General features: G+C 42.7%; 1 long non-coding RNA gene across 20 annotated transcripts in view; it reads left to right on the top strand.

Annotated features, from left to right (window-relative positions):
• LOC129564600 (uncharacterized) overlaps positions 1 to 16747 on the top strand; it is a 32000-nt gene that overhangs the window by 6932 nt on the left and 8321 nt on the right. For 2 of the 20 annotated variants that reach the window (XR_016036733.1, XR_016036734.1), the window contains exons 6-9: positions 472 to 1734; positions 4335 to 4383; positions 10329 to 10409; positions 15769 to 15872. The exons of 2 other annotated variants lie outside the window; for them this stretch is intronic. This is a non-coding gene — a long non-coding RNA (uncharacterized LOC129564600). Of the gene's footprint in view, positions 1 to 19; positions 215 to 471; positions 1735 to 2272; positions 2385 to 2943; positions 3028 to 4334; positions 4384 to 10328; positions 10410 to 15768; positions 15873 to 16747 lie in introns of those variants that run through there. 16 more of the 20 variants (XR_016036741.1, XR_016036746.1, XR_016036737.1 and 13 more) reach the window with 11 other exon arrangements.

A 16747-nucleotide genomic window follows, 5' to 3' on the forward strand; every position in this document is an offset into this window, starting at 1 on the left:
ATAGACTTTCTTCCTCTAGGGTAAATGGCTGGATAATGTGATGGATGTGAAGTTAATGTTATAGGAAACCACGAAACTTTTCCAAAGTGGCTGCACCATTTTTCACAGCCAACAGCAGTGTACAACAGTTCCATCCTCCACAACCTTGCCAAGACTTTGGTCAGTCTTTTAAATTGTGTCCTTTCTCAGAGAGGTATAGTGGTCGCACATAGTTTTCATTTATATTTCCCTAATGACTTTGAATATTTGACAAAAGATGATTAGCGTCTTTTCATGTACTTATTTGACATTTGTATATCTACTCTGGTGGAGTGTCTATTCAAATATTTTGTCCATTTATTTGTTAGAGTGTCTGTTTTCCTATTTACCTGTGTGAAATTTTCTATATTCTGGGTACAAGACTTTTATCAGATATGCGATTTGCAAATATTTCCTCCCAGTGAGTGGCTTGCCTTTTAATTCTCTCAACAGAGTCTTTGGAATGGGAAGATGTTGAAGTTTGGGGGATCCCAATTTATTTGTCCGTTCACTTATGGATTGTAGTTTTGGTTTTGCATCTATGGAATCTTACCTGACCTAAGGTCACAAGGATTTTCTCCTGTGTTTTCTTCTAGAAGTTTTATGTTTTATATTTGGGTCTGTGCTCAATTTTGAGTTGACTTTTGTATGAGGTGCATTACTCAGATCAAAATTTATATTTGTGCACGTGGATATTCATCTGTCCCAGCCCCATTTGTTGAAAAAGCTATCTTTTCTTCATTGAATTGCCATTACAGCTTTGTCGAAAATCAGCTGTCTGAGTCCAGAAATGGACTCCTTGTTCTATTCTATTGATATCCTTGTCTTCCTTGATGGCAGTAAGTACCACACTGTCTTGATTACTGAAGATGTATGATGATTCTTTATGTCTTTGATCCTCCAGCTTTGTTCTTTTTCAAAGTTGTTTTTCATAGTTTAGGTCCTTTGCATTTAAATGTGAATTTTAGAATCAGTCTGTCACTTCATGGCAGATAGATGGAGAAACAATGGAAACAATGACAAACTTGATTTGTGGGGGCTCCAGAATCACTGCAGACGGTGACTGCAGCCATGAAATTAAAAGACGCTTGCTCCTTGGAAGAAAAGCTATGACCAACCTAGACAGCATATTAAAAAGCAGAGACATTACTTTACCAAGAAAGGTCTGTCGAGTCAAAGTTATGGTTTTTCCTGTAGTCATGTATGGATGTGAGAGTTGGACTATAAAGAAAGCTGAGTGCCGAAGAATTGATGCTTTTAAACTGTGGTATTGGAGAAGCCTCTTGAGAGTCCCTTGAACTGCAGGGAGATCCAACCAGTCCATCCTAAAGGAAATCAGTCCTGAATATTCATTGGAAGGACTGATGTTGAAGCTGAAGCTCCAGTACTTTGGCCACCTGATGCAAAGTGCTGACTCATTTGAAAAGACCCTGATACTGGGAAAGATTGAAGGCGCGAGGAGAAGGGGATGACAGAGGAGGAGATGGTTGGATGGCATCACCGACTCAAAGGACATGAGTTTGAGTAAACTCCAGGAGTTGGTGATGGACAGCGAGGCCTGGTGTACTGTAGTCTTTGGGGTCGCAAAGAGCTGGACACAACTGAGCGAGTGAACTGAACTGAAATGAGAGAAGAACCAGTTGTGATATTGAGTCTCCTAGACACGTTCCTGGAGCAAGAGTGAAACGATTGGGCCCCGTCATTGGGACACTTTAGGTAAGTCCCTACCCTTTCCCATGCCTTGTCTATACAACAGGATAATGCTCCCAACCATACAGAATTATTGTGGAGTTTAATTGTGATCATGTGAGAAAGCAATCAGTAGTTGTAGGTGGGAGGGAAGGGTCAGTGTACTGCATTGACAGACAAACCCCAGACATATTAGAACTCTACATGGCAGACATTAAAGTAGTGCTACACAAATGTCACATGTTTAGGTCAGGATCTTTTCAGATGTGGTCCGTGGACCACTTTAACAAAATTGTCAGAGGTGCTTATTGAAATTGCCAATTTCTTGGCTCGGTCTAGATCTGAGGGGACATGGGATGGAAAGCGTCAAACAGTTGGTTCTGGCATCAGTTCAGTGTCTACTCATAAATAGAGTAGAAAACTTTGGGTCAGAGGTTCCTGTCCATGGGGTTGTCAGTGAAGCTCTTCCTTAGGAAGTGACATTTGAGCTGAGCCCTGAAAGACAAGCAGATGCCAGGCCTGAGCAGGCCTTTTTGTCAGCAGCCTTTCACTGTGTGTGCCCCAGTTATTCCGGGAGGAGATGACCAGCTTGACTGATTGGAGCCCTGCAGACCAAGTGTGGAGTGGTAGGAGATGAGGTCAAAAAGCCAGATAGGAGCCGATCCAGTGACTGTAAGGTGAGGTGAAAGTATTTACACTCACACGTTTTATAAGTGACAGATCTTACATTTGGCCCTGATCTGTCTCCAGAGCCCACACTCCTAAAAGTGAAAGTGTTAGTCGCTTCTGTCGTGTCCGACTCTTTTTGACTCCATGGGCTGTAGCCCGCCAGGCTCTTCTGTCCATGGAATTCTCCAGTCATGAATACTAGAGTGTGTCGGTATTCCCTTCTCCAGGGAATCTTCCCGACCCAGGGATCAAAACCGGGTCTCCTGCACTGCAGGCAGATTCTTTATCGTCTGAGCCATCACACTGCTAACTGGTACAGTTATGAAGAAGAAAAAGACGTGCTGATAGTGACTGATGTTAGGCCGAGACCGTATCTGTTTGGATGAAGACTATGTTTCAATAGCTGTTGTCCATTTATCGAGGGTATTTATTTAAGAAAAATGAAAAGATAATAATTATAAAAACAAAAAAGTAATAATTATTACAGTTACTATGCATTAGACAATTTGGCTGTTAAAATAGTTATTTGGACTCCCATGGTGAATTCTTTTCCTTTTATGATTTCAGAGTGCTTGTCGAATGGTGATCTGATTGCTCTATGTATGAGGTTTTCCTGGTTGGGCATCAGGGATAGTCTGAATCACTTGACAGGTGAGACCAGAGGAAGTGTGGTGACCTACCCAGTGTCACATAGGGTTAGTGGGTTAGGTCTTCCCCTTGGGTGACTCCTGTCTACCACCCAGTTTTTTGTCCATCAGACATGGCTCTAGCCTGTGTATATGTAGTAAATCACTTCTTGACTCAGAGGATACATGCTTCTTTGAGGTTAACCTGCAGGTAACATAGAACAATACTAAGTGCCTTCAATTAAAAGGTACTTCTTCTTCCCCAAACTCAGCTGGGAGATTAGAAGAAAAATTCCTGAAATCTTACGGCATATACTCTTTTGTGTCTGGCTCCTTTCAGTGAACATAGTGTGTGTGTGATTTATATTACTGTTGTCTGTAGTGGTAGATCATTCATTCTCATTGGTGTACAGTGTTATATTGTGTGGATATTTCACAATATATGTATTTATAATGGAGGTTTGGGTATTTCCCAGTTTTTGACTTACTGTCAATAATGTTGCTATGAATGATCTTGTGCATAGCTTTTGGGTAGATGTTTATTTTCTTTCTCTTGGGCGTGGACCTAAGAGAGGCATTTCTACATCGTAGGACTGAGCTCGGTAGGATTTGCCAAGTAGTTGTCAAAGGGTTCTTTTCAGTCTATATTCCCTATCATCTGCAACACTTGGTAGTTTCCATGTTTCTCATATTTGATGTTCAGGTAAGCATGCTATAGTATCTTACTGTGGTTTTAACTGTGATTTCTCTGAAGTCATAAGTGTCGTGTATATAAAAAAGGCCTCCTTTTTTTTTAACCTTCCACCCATTTGCTTAAGAAATTGCATCTTTTGTCCTGTGGAGTTTATATCCCTCATTCAGTTGATTATATCCTTATTATTGTGTTGTTTGTATTCCTCTGCCTTCCTCCTCTATTACTGTAAAAGTGGTGATTAGATTTAGAGGCTTGACCAGTTCACATTTTTTGGTAAGAATGCTTCACTTTTAATGTTGTACATCTTTTAATCTTACACCAGGAGGCTCATTCTGTCTGGCTGTCTCTTCTGACACTAAATTGATCACTGGATTCAGGTGTTATCAACCTGACCTATCCATTAGAAAGTATCCCATCTGCTTCTTACCTCGTGTTTTTTTGTAGCCTCCCAACATAGTTGGCTAGATCTGCTTGTCATTAACATCTGTAAAAAGGTGATGTGCAAGTTCTGTGATTTCTTAGGCATTTATTAGCCAGAATTCTTCTATAAAACGAACTTCCCCTCATCAACAGTTAGGTTACTCTGAGGTATAGTTTGCACAGGAAGGGCAGAATTAATGTTTTTAATTCTTTTGCAGTATTTCCCGTTTTTGAAAGAATGAGCCTTTTCCCTGGGATCCTCCAAAGGTGAGCAGTGAGTTGGTTTTGTGTTCTGCTTTTCTTTTAGATTGTCATCATGACTCCCAGGCATGTATATATTTGTCCATTGTAGTCATTATTTTCCTTGGTGTCAAGTTGTTCTATCTTTGACCGGTGGGAGGCCCTTTCAAGCTGGCTTCTGAGTCCTTCTGATGTGCTTTCTGGTATGAGAGTGTGGTCTAGACACATGTGGTACACAGTTCCTTCTTTGGAGCTAGAATCATCCATTTCTCCAAAGGCGCCTGGTCTCCTTTAGTGGGATAGGTGCTTAGAGGGTTCAGTCTGGGGGCTAGAATCATTCATTGCTACTTGATTGATCATAGTTGTTTCGTCCTGAGAAAACCACTGTAAGTTGAAAATGCATTTAATACAGCAAACATACCAAATCTAACCTACCTTAAACATGCTCAGAGCACTTATATTAGCCTACAGTTGTGCAAAATCATCAACCACAAAGCCTATTTTATCATAGAGTGTTGAATATCTCATGTACTTTATTGAATGCTGGTCTGAGGTGAAAAGCAAAATGGCTGTGTGGGTACAGATTGGTTGGAAGAGTCCTGGTTGTTTACCCTCATGATCTTGTGACTGACTGGGAGCTGTGGCTCAATGCCACTGACCAGCATTACAAGAGAGTATCGTATCACATATCTTGAGCTCAGGGAAAGATCAAAATTCAAAATTTGTAATGCAGTTTCTACTAAGTATATATGATACCGTCTCACATCCTTTGGTTTCAACTTGAAGGATTCTCTTTAGCAATTTTTACAAGGTAGGTCTAATTGTGATGAACTCCCTCAGGTTTTGTTTATCTGGGATGGTCTCTATTTCTCCTTCATTTGAGAAGGAAAGCTTTGTCAGATAAAGTATTCTTGTTGGGGATTTTTTTCTCTCAACACTGAATGTCTCATCCGACTCCCTTCTAGTCTTCTGAGAAATCCACTTATAATTTTATGAGATCTCTCTTGATACGTGGTGATCCACTTTCTCTTGCTGGTATCCAGATTTTCTCATTGTCTCTACTTTTGACAGTTTGTCATAATGCTTGTTTGTGTTCATCCTAGTTGAAGTCACAGCTATGGTTTTTCCAGTAGTCATGTATGGATGTGAGAGTTTGACTCTAAAGAAAGCTGAGTGCCGAAGAATTGATGCTTTTGAACTGTGGTGTTGGAGAAGATTCTTGAGAGTCCCTTGGACTGCAAGGAGATCCAACCAGTCCATCCTAAGGGAAATCAGTCCTGAATATTCATTGGAATGACTGATGTTGAAGCTGAAACTCCAATACTTTGGCCACCTGATGTGAAGAGCTGACTCATTTGAAAAGACCCCGATGCTGGGAAAGATTGAGGGCAGGAGGAGAAGGGGACGACAGAGGATGAGATGGTTGGATGGCATCACCGACTCAATGGACACGAGTTTGAGTAAACTCCGGGAGTTGGTGATGGACAGCGAGGCCTGGCGAGCTGCAGTCCATGGGGTCGCAAAGAGTTGGACGAGACTGAGAGACTGAACTGAACTGAACTGAAATAGTTGAAGTCATTTGAGCTTCTTGAATTTGGATGTCCATTTTGTGAAATTCGTGGCCATTATTTCCTCAAATCAACTCTCTGCCCTCTTCTCTCCCTCTCCTCCTTCTTGGAGTCCTATAATGTATATACTGATCTTCTTCCTGGTGTACTTTGAATCTCTTAAGCTTTCTTCACTTTTCTTAATTGTTTTTTTCTTTTTGTTCCTCTGACTCCATGCTTTCAAATGACCTATCTGCAAGTTTGCTGATTCTTCTGCTTGATCAAATATTCTGTTGTTGTTGTTGTTGAGTCACTAAGTCGTGTAGACGCTTTGCGACCCCACGGACTACAGCACTCCAGGATTCCCTGTCCTTCACCAACTCCCGGAGCTTACACAAACTCATGTCCATTGAGTGAGTGATACCATCCAGCCATCTCATGCTCTGTTATCTCCTTTTCCTCCAGCTTTCAGTCTTTCCCAGCATCAGAGTTTTTTCCAGTCAGTTGGCTCTTTGCATCACGTGACCAAAGTATTGGAGCTTCAGCTTCAGCATCAGTCCTTAAGTGAATATTCAGGGTTGATTTTCTTTAGGATTAACTGGTTTGATCTTCTCGCAGTCCAAGGAACTCTCAAGAGTCTTCTCCAACACCACAGTTCAAAAGTATCAATTCTTCAGTGCTCAACTTTCTTTATGGTCCAACTCTCACATCTGTACATGACTACTGGAAAAACCATAGCTTTGACAATATGGACCTTTGTCGGCAATGTCTCTGCTTTTTAATATTACACTGTGTAGGTTTGTCATAGCTTTTCTTCCAAGGAGCAAGTGTATTATTTTAATTTCATGGCTTCAGTCTCTATCTGCAGTGATTTTGGACCCGAAGAAAATGAAATCTGTCGCTGTTTCCGTTGTTTCCCGGTCTATTTGCCATGAATTGATGGGACCAGAAGCCATGATCTTCGTTTTTTGAATGTTGAGTTTGAAGCCTGCTTTTTCACTCTCCTCTTTCACCTTCATCAAGAGATTCTTGAGTTCCTCTTCGCTTTCTGCCGTAAGGCTGGTGTCATCTGCATATCTGAGGTTATTGATATTTCTCCCGGCAATCTTGATTCCAGTTTGTGCTTCATCCAGCCTGGCATTTCACGTGATGTACTCTGCATACAAGTTCAATAAGCAGGGTGACAGTATACAGCCTTGATGTACTCCTTCTCCAATTTTGAACCAGTCCATTGTTCCAGGTCCAGTTCTAACTGTTGCTTCTTTGCCTGCATACAGGTTTCTCAGGAGGCAGGTCAGGTGGTCTGGTATTCTCATTTCTTGAAGAATTTTCCACAGTTTGTTGTGATCCACATAGTAGAAGGCTTAGTCAAGGAAGCAGATGTTTTCCTGTAATTCTCTTGCTTTTTCTATGATTCAACAGATGTTGGCCATTTGACCTCTGATTCCTCTGCCTTTTCTAAATCCAGCTTGTACATTTGGAAGTTCTCAGTTCACGTACTGTTGAGCCTAGCTGGGAGGATTTTGAGCATTACCTTGCCAGCATGTAAAATGAGTGCAATTGTGCGGTAGTTTGTACATTCTTTGGCATTGCCTTTCTCTGAGAGATGAATGGAATGAAAACTGACCTTTTCCAGTCTATGGCCACTGCTGAGTTGTCCTAATTTGCTGTCTTATTGAGTGCAGCACTTTCATGGCATCATCTTTTTGGATTTGAAAAAGCTCAGCTGGAATTCCATCACCTCCTATAATGAAATTTTCAATTCAATTATTGTATTCTTCAGCTACATAATTTGTTTGGTTCTTTTTTTTTTTAATTTCTATCCCTGTTGATATATTCATTTCGTTCATGATCACTCTCCTGATTTTGTTCGTTGTCTTTGATGATAATTTTGAATTCTCTGTCACATAATTTTCGATCATTTATCTATCATTCATTTCTCTAGATTTATTTTGTTCCTTTGATTGGGCCAGGTTTCTCTGCATGCCTTTATTACTTATTTTCTGGGATTTGAAAAAGCAGTCTTCTCCCTTAGTCTTTTATAAAACCTATTTTTTTTTTTATTTGACTCTGTCAGTTCTTAATTGAGCATACTGGATCTTTGTTGTGGCACTCGAGCTTAGTTGCTCCATGGCATGTAGGATCTTAGTTCCCTGACCAGGGATCGAACCCATGTTCTTTGCATTGCAAGGTGGATTCTTAACCACTGGACCACCAGGGAAGTCCCCTGCTCCAAGTCTTCATGGACTAGTTTTATACAGGGTAAGATCATCTCCAGCCCAGCCTGGCTGGAAATTCTGGGGGCCTTAACAACACTTTTTGGAGGATGCATATTCTCCAGCTTTGTTCAGGTAATTTCCCAATTTGAGAGATTTGCTGGACTTCTTTTCTTCATTGGAGTTTGTAATCTCTTTCGCTCTCTGATGTCTGTGGTCCTGCAGGATCTCTGGTTGCACAATAAGCTGCAGAGCTCTCATTTTTCTCAGTGGCCCCCAGGCATCCAGAGTAGGCTGATTCCCTGTCAGGAACTAGTCCCTTGGGCAGCACCTGAAGAGACTCCATGTTTGATGTATGAACCACTTTTCCTCCTAAGAGAAAAGCTGCACTTGGCTAACTGGTTGCCAAAACTGGTGGGCGTGCTTTCAATTTAAGGAGCTTTATTTGGAGGGAACAGAAAGCCCACCCAATAATAACAATGACTGTAGAAATCATAATGTTCCATTTAGGGATGATAAGAATGATAAATATTTATTGCTGACTTCCTCAGTGCCCAACAGTGGTATAAGTGCTCAAAGTATACTTACTTGTTTCTTCCTCACTATAACCTGTGAGGAGACTTTAAGCATGAGGGAACTGAGGCACAGTGAGGGCAGGGCTAGCAGGTGGTGGGGCTTTGATTTGAATACAGGTTTGTAGTCCCTGAGCCCTTCATCTAAGCAGTGTACGCTACTGCCTTTCAGATGAGAAGAGCCTACTTTTTCAATCAAGGTAACACAAAGTCAAACACAGTAAAGTACCATGTTTTTCTCCTAATTAACTAAGCAGAGATTTAAATATTGATAATAATTAATGTAGTGTAGAATTTGGGGGCCTGTGACCTGTCCTACCAGTAGGGACTCCCCCAATATCTCGCCTCCCATTCTATGCTTCTGGGTGTTCCTTTTCTAAAGTTGAGTTGCTTTCTTGTAGGTTTCCTGTAAGGCTAAGAATGCTTAAATTTCTCAGAACTTTCTTATTTTAAATGATTGAAACAGTGTGTGCTGTGGGGTGTTTAGTAGAGTAAAAAATTAATTACTAAAAAGGGAAAGAAAATATCCTGAAACATATTACGAAAAGAAAAGCCTCGCTAAGATTTTCATTTGTATCCTATCCTTTTTTTTAAAAGAAAAAAACTTGTCATTGGAGTCTAGTTGATTTACAGTTTTGTGTTAGTTTCAGGTGTACAGCAAAGTGAATCAGTTATTTGTATACATTTATCATACTCTAGAAATTTTCTCTTGCTGTTATTTATACATTTGTGCATGTGTGTCTGTATTTACATATTTACGTATAAAAGATAAGTTCTCATCATACATTGAGTTTTGTGACCCACTCACCTTCTGTCAGCATACCTCCAGAGTCAGTGATTAAAAATCAGTTTATACCACAGGGATGGTAGAAATGCTCATAGCCAGTGAAGATATAAGCAAAGAAATAAAAACGACTAAAATACATTTAACCAAATGCTTTTTATGTATTGACTCATTGTGCTCACAACAGTACTATGAATTAGATATGGTGTTAACCCACATTTCATAGATGAAATGATAAGGGACAGAGACATAAGGACTTAGCTCAGGACTGCACAGTTTGGGAACAGAGCATTTTGGGTTTGTACCCAGTTTCTCATGCTCCAGAACCTGGGAAGATGTCAAAGATTTGTTAGGAGCAGTCTATGCAAGTGTACACATTTTAGATGGTCATTAAAAAGTTATAGTATTTGTATATTAATATATTTATAGAAAGTATTGGACTTAGTGACCAAAAGGTAGCTTGTGACCTCGGTGAGTGCACGTTCATTGCAATCACAGGGACAGAAGCTACAGTGCAGTAAGATGAGGAGACAGTGGGAAGTGAAGAATGTTAACAGGGAATGCAGAAAACGCTTCCTGAAACTTTTGATGAGAGAACAGAGAGATTTTTTTTTTTTAAATCTTCAAATCCTTGAAACTTCAGCAATTTTAAAAGTTAATGTGAAGCTCATCTCAGAAATAACCCTTGAATTTGTCCTTTCTACACTCTTACTTGCACTGTGGAATTAATAAGAACCTTACAATGGAATAGTATGAGCCCTAAAGTTCAATATATATTACGGTATCAGTGAATGGAAGAATGGATAATTGTCTGTCAAGAAATGGTAGTAATTTGTGGAATTTTGCCTCTCAGGAGGCAGCACATGGCTGAAATCTTGATGTGATGTGGCTGGAAAATGTATGATCTGAGAGCCCCTGCACTGCTGACTACGGGGTGAGTCCCAGATTTTCTTATCAATGTATTAACACAAGGAGCAGTCCAGGAGCAGAAGTTAGACAAACACCACAGCCCACTACCGCAGTGCCATCTCTCACTGAGCTCACCAGGTGAGTCAAAGGCAAGTCTGTCTTCCCAGGGTGGGGACTGGATTAGGATCAACACACAGGTATGTTGTGAGCAGCTCTTAGGAAATTCTGGTACACCAAAGAATGAAGAGAACCTGCTATCTCAAACCTTCAAGACAGCACATGTCAGAGAGTTGTTTGCTTCCTTCCCCTAGATGCATGTAATCTCTGTAGGAGAAAGAGTGAGGAATGACTTTTCACCGTGCCTTCCTTAGGACCAGGGCTCAGATAGCCCGCATTGCTATTCAGTTCAATTCGGTTCAGTTCAGTCGCTCAGTCGTGTCCGACTCTTTGTGACCGCACGGACTGCAGCACGCCAGGCCTCCCTGTCCATCACCAACTCCTGGAGTTTGCTCAAACTCAGGTCCATAGAGTTAGTGATGCCATCCAACCATCTCATCCTCTGTCAGCCCCTTCTCCTCACGCCTTCAGTCTTTCCCAGCATCAGGGTCTTTTCAAATGAGTCAGTTTTTCCCATCAGGTGGCCAAAGTATTTGAATTTCAGCTTCAACATCAGTCCTTCCAATGAATATTCAGGACTGATTTCCTTTAGGATGGACTGGTTGGATCTCCTTGCTATCCACGGGACTCTCGAGGGTCTTCTCCAACACCACAGTTCAAAAGCATCAATTCTTCGGCACTCAGCTTTCTTTACAGTCTAACTCTCACATGCATACATGACTACTGGAAAAACCATAGCCTTGACTAGATGAACCTTTGTTGGCAAAGTAGTGTCTCTGCTTTTTAATATGATGTCTAGGTTGCTCATAACTTTTCTTCCAAGGAGTAAGCATCTTTTAATTTCATGGCTGCAGTCACTGTCTGCAGTGATTTTGGAGCCCCCCCAAAATTAAGTCTGTCACTGTTTCCTTGTTTCCCCATCTATTTGCCATGAAGTGATGGGACCGAGTGCCATGATCTTCATTTTCTGAGTGTTGAGCTTTAAGCCAGCTCTTTCACTCTCCTCTTTCACTTTCAACAAGCGGCTCTTTAGTTCCTTTTCACTTTCTTCCATGAGGGTGGTATCATCTGTGTATCTGAGGTTATTGATATTTCTCCCAGCAATCTTGATTCCAGCTTGTGCTTCATTCAGCCCAGCGTTTCTCATGATGTACTCTGCATTTGAGTTAAATAAGCAGGGTGACAATATACAGCCTTGACGTACTCCTTTCCCGATGTGGAATCAGTCTGTTTTTCCATGTCCAGTTCTAACTGTTGCTTCCTGACCTGCATACAGATTTCTCAATGGGCAGGTCAGGTGGTCTGATATTCTCATCTCTTTAAGAATTTTCCACAGTTTGTGGTGATCCACACAGTCAGAGGCTTTGGCATAGTCAATAAAGCAGAGATAAGTGTTTTTCTAGAACTTTCTTGATTTATTGATAATCCAACGGATGTTGGCAATATTGTCTCTGGTTCCTCTGGGGTTCTTTCATAGCTCAGTTGGTAAAGAACCCGCCTGCAATGCAGGAGACCCTGGTTTTGTTCCTGGGTCGGGAAGATCAGCTGGAGAATGGATGGGCTACGCACTCCAGTATTCTTGGGCTTCCCTTGTTTCTCAGCTGGTAGAGAATCCGCCTGCAATGCGGGAGACCTGGGTTCCATCCCTGGGTTGAGAAGATCCCCTGGAGATGGGAAAGGCTACCCACTCCAGTATTCTGGCCTAGAGAATTCCACTGACTGTCTAGTCCACGGGGTCACAAAGAGTCAGACAAGACTGAGGGATTTTCACTTTCTTTCCTCTGCCTTTTCTAAAACCAGCTTGAACATCTGGAAGTTCATGGTTCACATACTGCTGAAGCCTGGCTTGGAGAATTTTGAGCATTACTTTACTAGCATGTAACATGAGTGCTATTGTGCGGTAGTTTGAACATTTTTGGCATTGCCTTTCTTTGCGATTGCAATGAAAACTGACCTTTTCCATCCCTGTGGCCACTGCTGAGTTTTCCAAATTTGCTGGCATATGGAGTGCAGCACTTTCACAGCATCAACTTTTAGGATTTGAAATAGCTCAACTGGAATTCCATCATCTCCACTAGCTTTGTTTGTAGTGATGCTTCCTAAGGCCCGCTTGACTTTGCATTCCAGGATGTCTGGCTCTAGGTGAGTGATCACACCATCGTGATTATCTGGGTCGGGAAGATCTTTTTTGTACAGTTCTTCTGTGTATTCTTGCCACCTCTTAATATCTTCTGCTTCTGTTAGGTCCTTACCATTTCTGTCCTTTCTTGAGCCCATCTTTGCATGAAATGTTCCCTTGGTATCTCTCATTTTCTTGAAGAGATCTCTAGTCTTTCCCATTCTATTGTTTTCCTCTAGTTCTTTGCACTGATCACTGAGGAAGGCTTTCTTATCTCTCCTTGCTATTCTTTGGAACTCTGCATTTAAATGAGTATATCTCTCCTCTGCTCCTTTGCTTTTTTGCTTCTCTTCTTTTCACCGCTATTTGGAAGGCCTCCTCAGACAGCCATTTTGCTTTTTGGCATTTCTTTTTCTTGGGGATGATCTTGATCACTGCCTCCTGGACAATGTCACGAACCTCCGTCCATAGTTCATCAGGCACTCTGTCTATCAGCTCTACTCCCTTGAATCTATTTCTCACTTCCACTGTATAATCGTAAGGGATTTGATTTAGGTCATACCTGAATGGTCTAGTGGCTTTCCCTACTTTGTTCAATTTAAGTCTGAATTTGGCAATAAGGAGTTCATGATCTGAGCCACAGTCAGCTCCTGGTCTTGTTTTCGCTGCCTGTATAGAGCTTCTGCATTTTTGGCTGCAAAGAATATAATGAATCTGATTTCGGTATTGACCATCTGGTGATGTCCATGTGTAGAGTCTTCTCTTGTGTTGTTGGAATGAAGAGGAAAAGTTAAAATTTGACATAATCTCCTTCTCCTTCTGCCTCTGTAACTCGGCTTGCCCCTTGCAAATCTAGATCACATAGGTCACGCAGTCTCAGAAAGTGGGGACTTGCAATACTAGGAACTGGAGTTTATCTCACTCACCCTTGTCCTGCTCTTTGCAATTGCCCAGCACCCGCAGCCCTGCTTAATCAATCCTGTCCAGGCAAGGCATCCCTCTCCCCATCTTGACTGCTGTTCCCATGCATGCAAAGCCCCTTAGTTTAAACCATCCTATTAGCAGCTAGTGTTGCCCACTACAGTCTGTCTATAAGAACTCTGGAACCCTTTGTTCAGGGCTCAGAGCTTGGAGTGTTAACTCCTCTGGGCCCACTGGCGTAATAAACCTGAGTTCTCCAATTCTCTGAGTGGGGTGCTTGGTTTCTCAAGTACTGGTTTCTGTAACAGAAGGAGGGTATTTGCTACGACCAGTGAATTCTCTTAGCAAAACTATTAGCCTTTGTCCTGCTTCATTCCGTGCTCCAAGGCCAAATTTGCCTGTTACTCCAGGTGTTTCTTGACTTCTTACTTTTGCATTCCAGTCCCCTATAATGAAAAGGACATCTTTTTTGGGTGTTAGTTCTAGAATGTCTTGTAGGTCTTCATAGAACCGTTCAACTTCAGCTTCTTCAGCATTACTGGTCGGGGCATAGGCTTGGATTACTGTGCTATTGAATGGTTTGCCTTGGAAATGAACAGAGATCATTCTGTGGTTTTTGAGACTGCATCCAAGTACTGCATTTCGAACTCTTTTGTTGACTATGATGGCTACTCCAATTCTTCTAAGGGATTCTTGGCCACAGTAGTAGATATAATGGTCATCTGAGTTAAAGTCACCCATTCCAGTCCATTTTAGTTCGCTGATTCCTAAAATGTTGATGTTCACTCTTTCCATCCTCTCCTGTTTGGCCACTACAATTTGCCTTGATTCATGGACCTGATATTCCAGGTTCCTATGCAATGTTGCTCTTTACAGCATCATACTTCTATCACCAGTCACATCCACAGCTGGGTGTTGTTTTTGCTTTGGCTCCATCCCTTCATTCTTTCTGGAGTTATTTCTCCACTGATCTCCCGTAGCATATTGGGCACCTAACGACCTGGGGAGTTCATCTTTCAGTGTCCTATCTTTGCCTTTTCATACTGTTCATGGGGTTCTCAAGGCAGGAACACTGAAGTGGTTTGCCATTCCCATTCTCCAGTGGACCACATTTTGTCAGAACTCTCCACCATGACCCGTCCATCTTGGGTGCCCCTACATGGCATGGCTCATAGTTTCATTGAGTTGTACAAGGCTGTGGTCCATGTGATCAGATTGGTTAGTTTTCTGTGATTGTGGTTTTCAGTCTGTCTGTCCTCTGATGGAGAAGGATAAGAGACTTATGGAAACTTCCTGATGGGAGAGACTGACTGAGGGGTATCTGGGTCTTGTTGTGATGGGTGGGGCCATGCTCAGTAAATCTTTAATCCGATTTTCTGTTGATGGGCGGAGCTGTGTTCCCTCCATGCTATTTACCTGGGGCCAAACTATGGGCTTCCCTGGTGGCTCAGAGGTTAAAGCGTCTGCCTCCAATGTGGGAGACCCGGGTTCGTTCCCTGGGTTGGGAAGATCCCCTGGAGAAGGAAATGGTAACCCACTCCAGTATTCTTGCCTGGAGAATCCCATGGACGGAGAAGCCTCGTAGGCTACAGTCCACGGGGTCGCAGAGAGTCGGACACGACTGAGCGACGGAACGGAACGGAACGGAAACTATGGTGGAGGTAATGAAGATAATGGTGACCTCCTTCGAAAGATCCCATGCATGTACTGCTACACTCACTGCCCCCAATCCTGCAGCAGAGCACCACTGACCCATGCCTCCACTGGAGATTCCTGGACACTCCGGGGCACGTCTGGGTCAGTCTCGTGTGGGGTCACTGCTCCTTTCTCCTGGTCCTGGTGCACAGAAGGTTCTGTTTGTGCCCTCCAAGAGTCTGTTTCCCAGTCCTGTGTAAGTTCTGGCAGATCTGTGGTGGGGTTAATGGCGACCTCCTCCAAGAGGGCTTATGCCATACCCAAGTCTGCTGCACCCAGAGCCCCTGTCCACTGCTGACCCGTACCATACCTCCACAGGGGATGCTCAAACACAGTTCTGTCTCAGTCTCTATGGGGTCCCTGAGTCCTGGTGCGTACAAGGTTTGTTTGAGCCCTCTGAGCATTTCTGGCGGGAATGGGGTTTGATTCTAAGCATGAATTCGCCCCTCCTACCATCTTTCTGGGGCTGCTGTACCCCAACATTTATTTAAATGGCACTGAAGTCCCACCTCATGCCATATACTCTGGGCAGGTTTTCTCGTTCACCTCTCAGGACAGCTCTGTGACAGAGGCACCATGAGTCCCAGCCACAGATGCCCAAGATCATGGTGACAAGAGCCTGGGTCACCTCTGCAGGTAAGTGTCAGGATGGGATGGGGTCCCATCCCTCACCCTCCCTGAGGATGCAGAGCAGCCTCCCTTTCCGAAGATGTGCTTCCAGGGCTGGAGAAATGGTCATGCACCCCTCCCGTTGTCGTCCCTCAGTACTCACTCACCTACCCCTCTGGATGAGGAAGATAACGTGCCAGGTGGCATCATATCCATCTCTATTTTTGTTCTTTTTTTTAATGTAAAGGAGTATATTTGGAGAGAGTAAACTAGGAAACTGATGATGATGGTAGCCATTCTATTTGGAAAATTTTTATTTGTGTTGAAGCAATTCCATCTGCTCTTGACTACTCCAAATTTACATCGCGTGCACTGATTTATTTCTTCTCTTATTAATGTTTGCTAATGAACAGTGTGGACTCTACAGAGAGTCCCTACCAGAGAACACGTGCTAACCCCCATTACCCTCCAGGCTGCACATGCTGCCCATTCTTTCTCTCACACACTCTGTCATCCCCTGCTGGGACACTGAACACTACCGCTCAGGCTGCCCACACCAGGATCCAAGGTCCCATACGCCATCAGTCACCTCTTTCCTGCCCTTTGCCCGACCACCAACTGCTGCTGCCACTTGGTGTTTCATCTTGTGCAGGCCCCAGCGTATATTTTCTACCGCCTTCTTTTACACTTATCAGTGTTTTCTAACAGAATTAGTTTCATCCTGTACATATATTCAGAGGCTGAACTTTAATTTTTGGTAGTTGTTTGAATAAACTCGTTTGTAAGAAAATTGAAAGTGGCGATTTGTTAGTGCCACCTAGTGGCAGATGCCTGAACTGTAGCCTGAACGTTTCAAGACAGAAAGGTGGGAGGGAGGGCCTGTGGCAAAGAGCCACAACAAA

This window comes from Moschus berezovskii, chromosome X (assembly GCF_049115385.1).
Source record: "Moschus berezovskii isolate FMDL1 chromosome X, NW_MosBer_1.0, whole genome shotgun sequence".
In the NCBI taxonomy this organism is placed as follows: Eukaryota; Metazoa; Chordata; class Mammalia; order Artiodactyla; family Moschidae; genus Moschus; species Moschus berezovskii.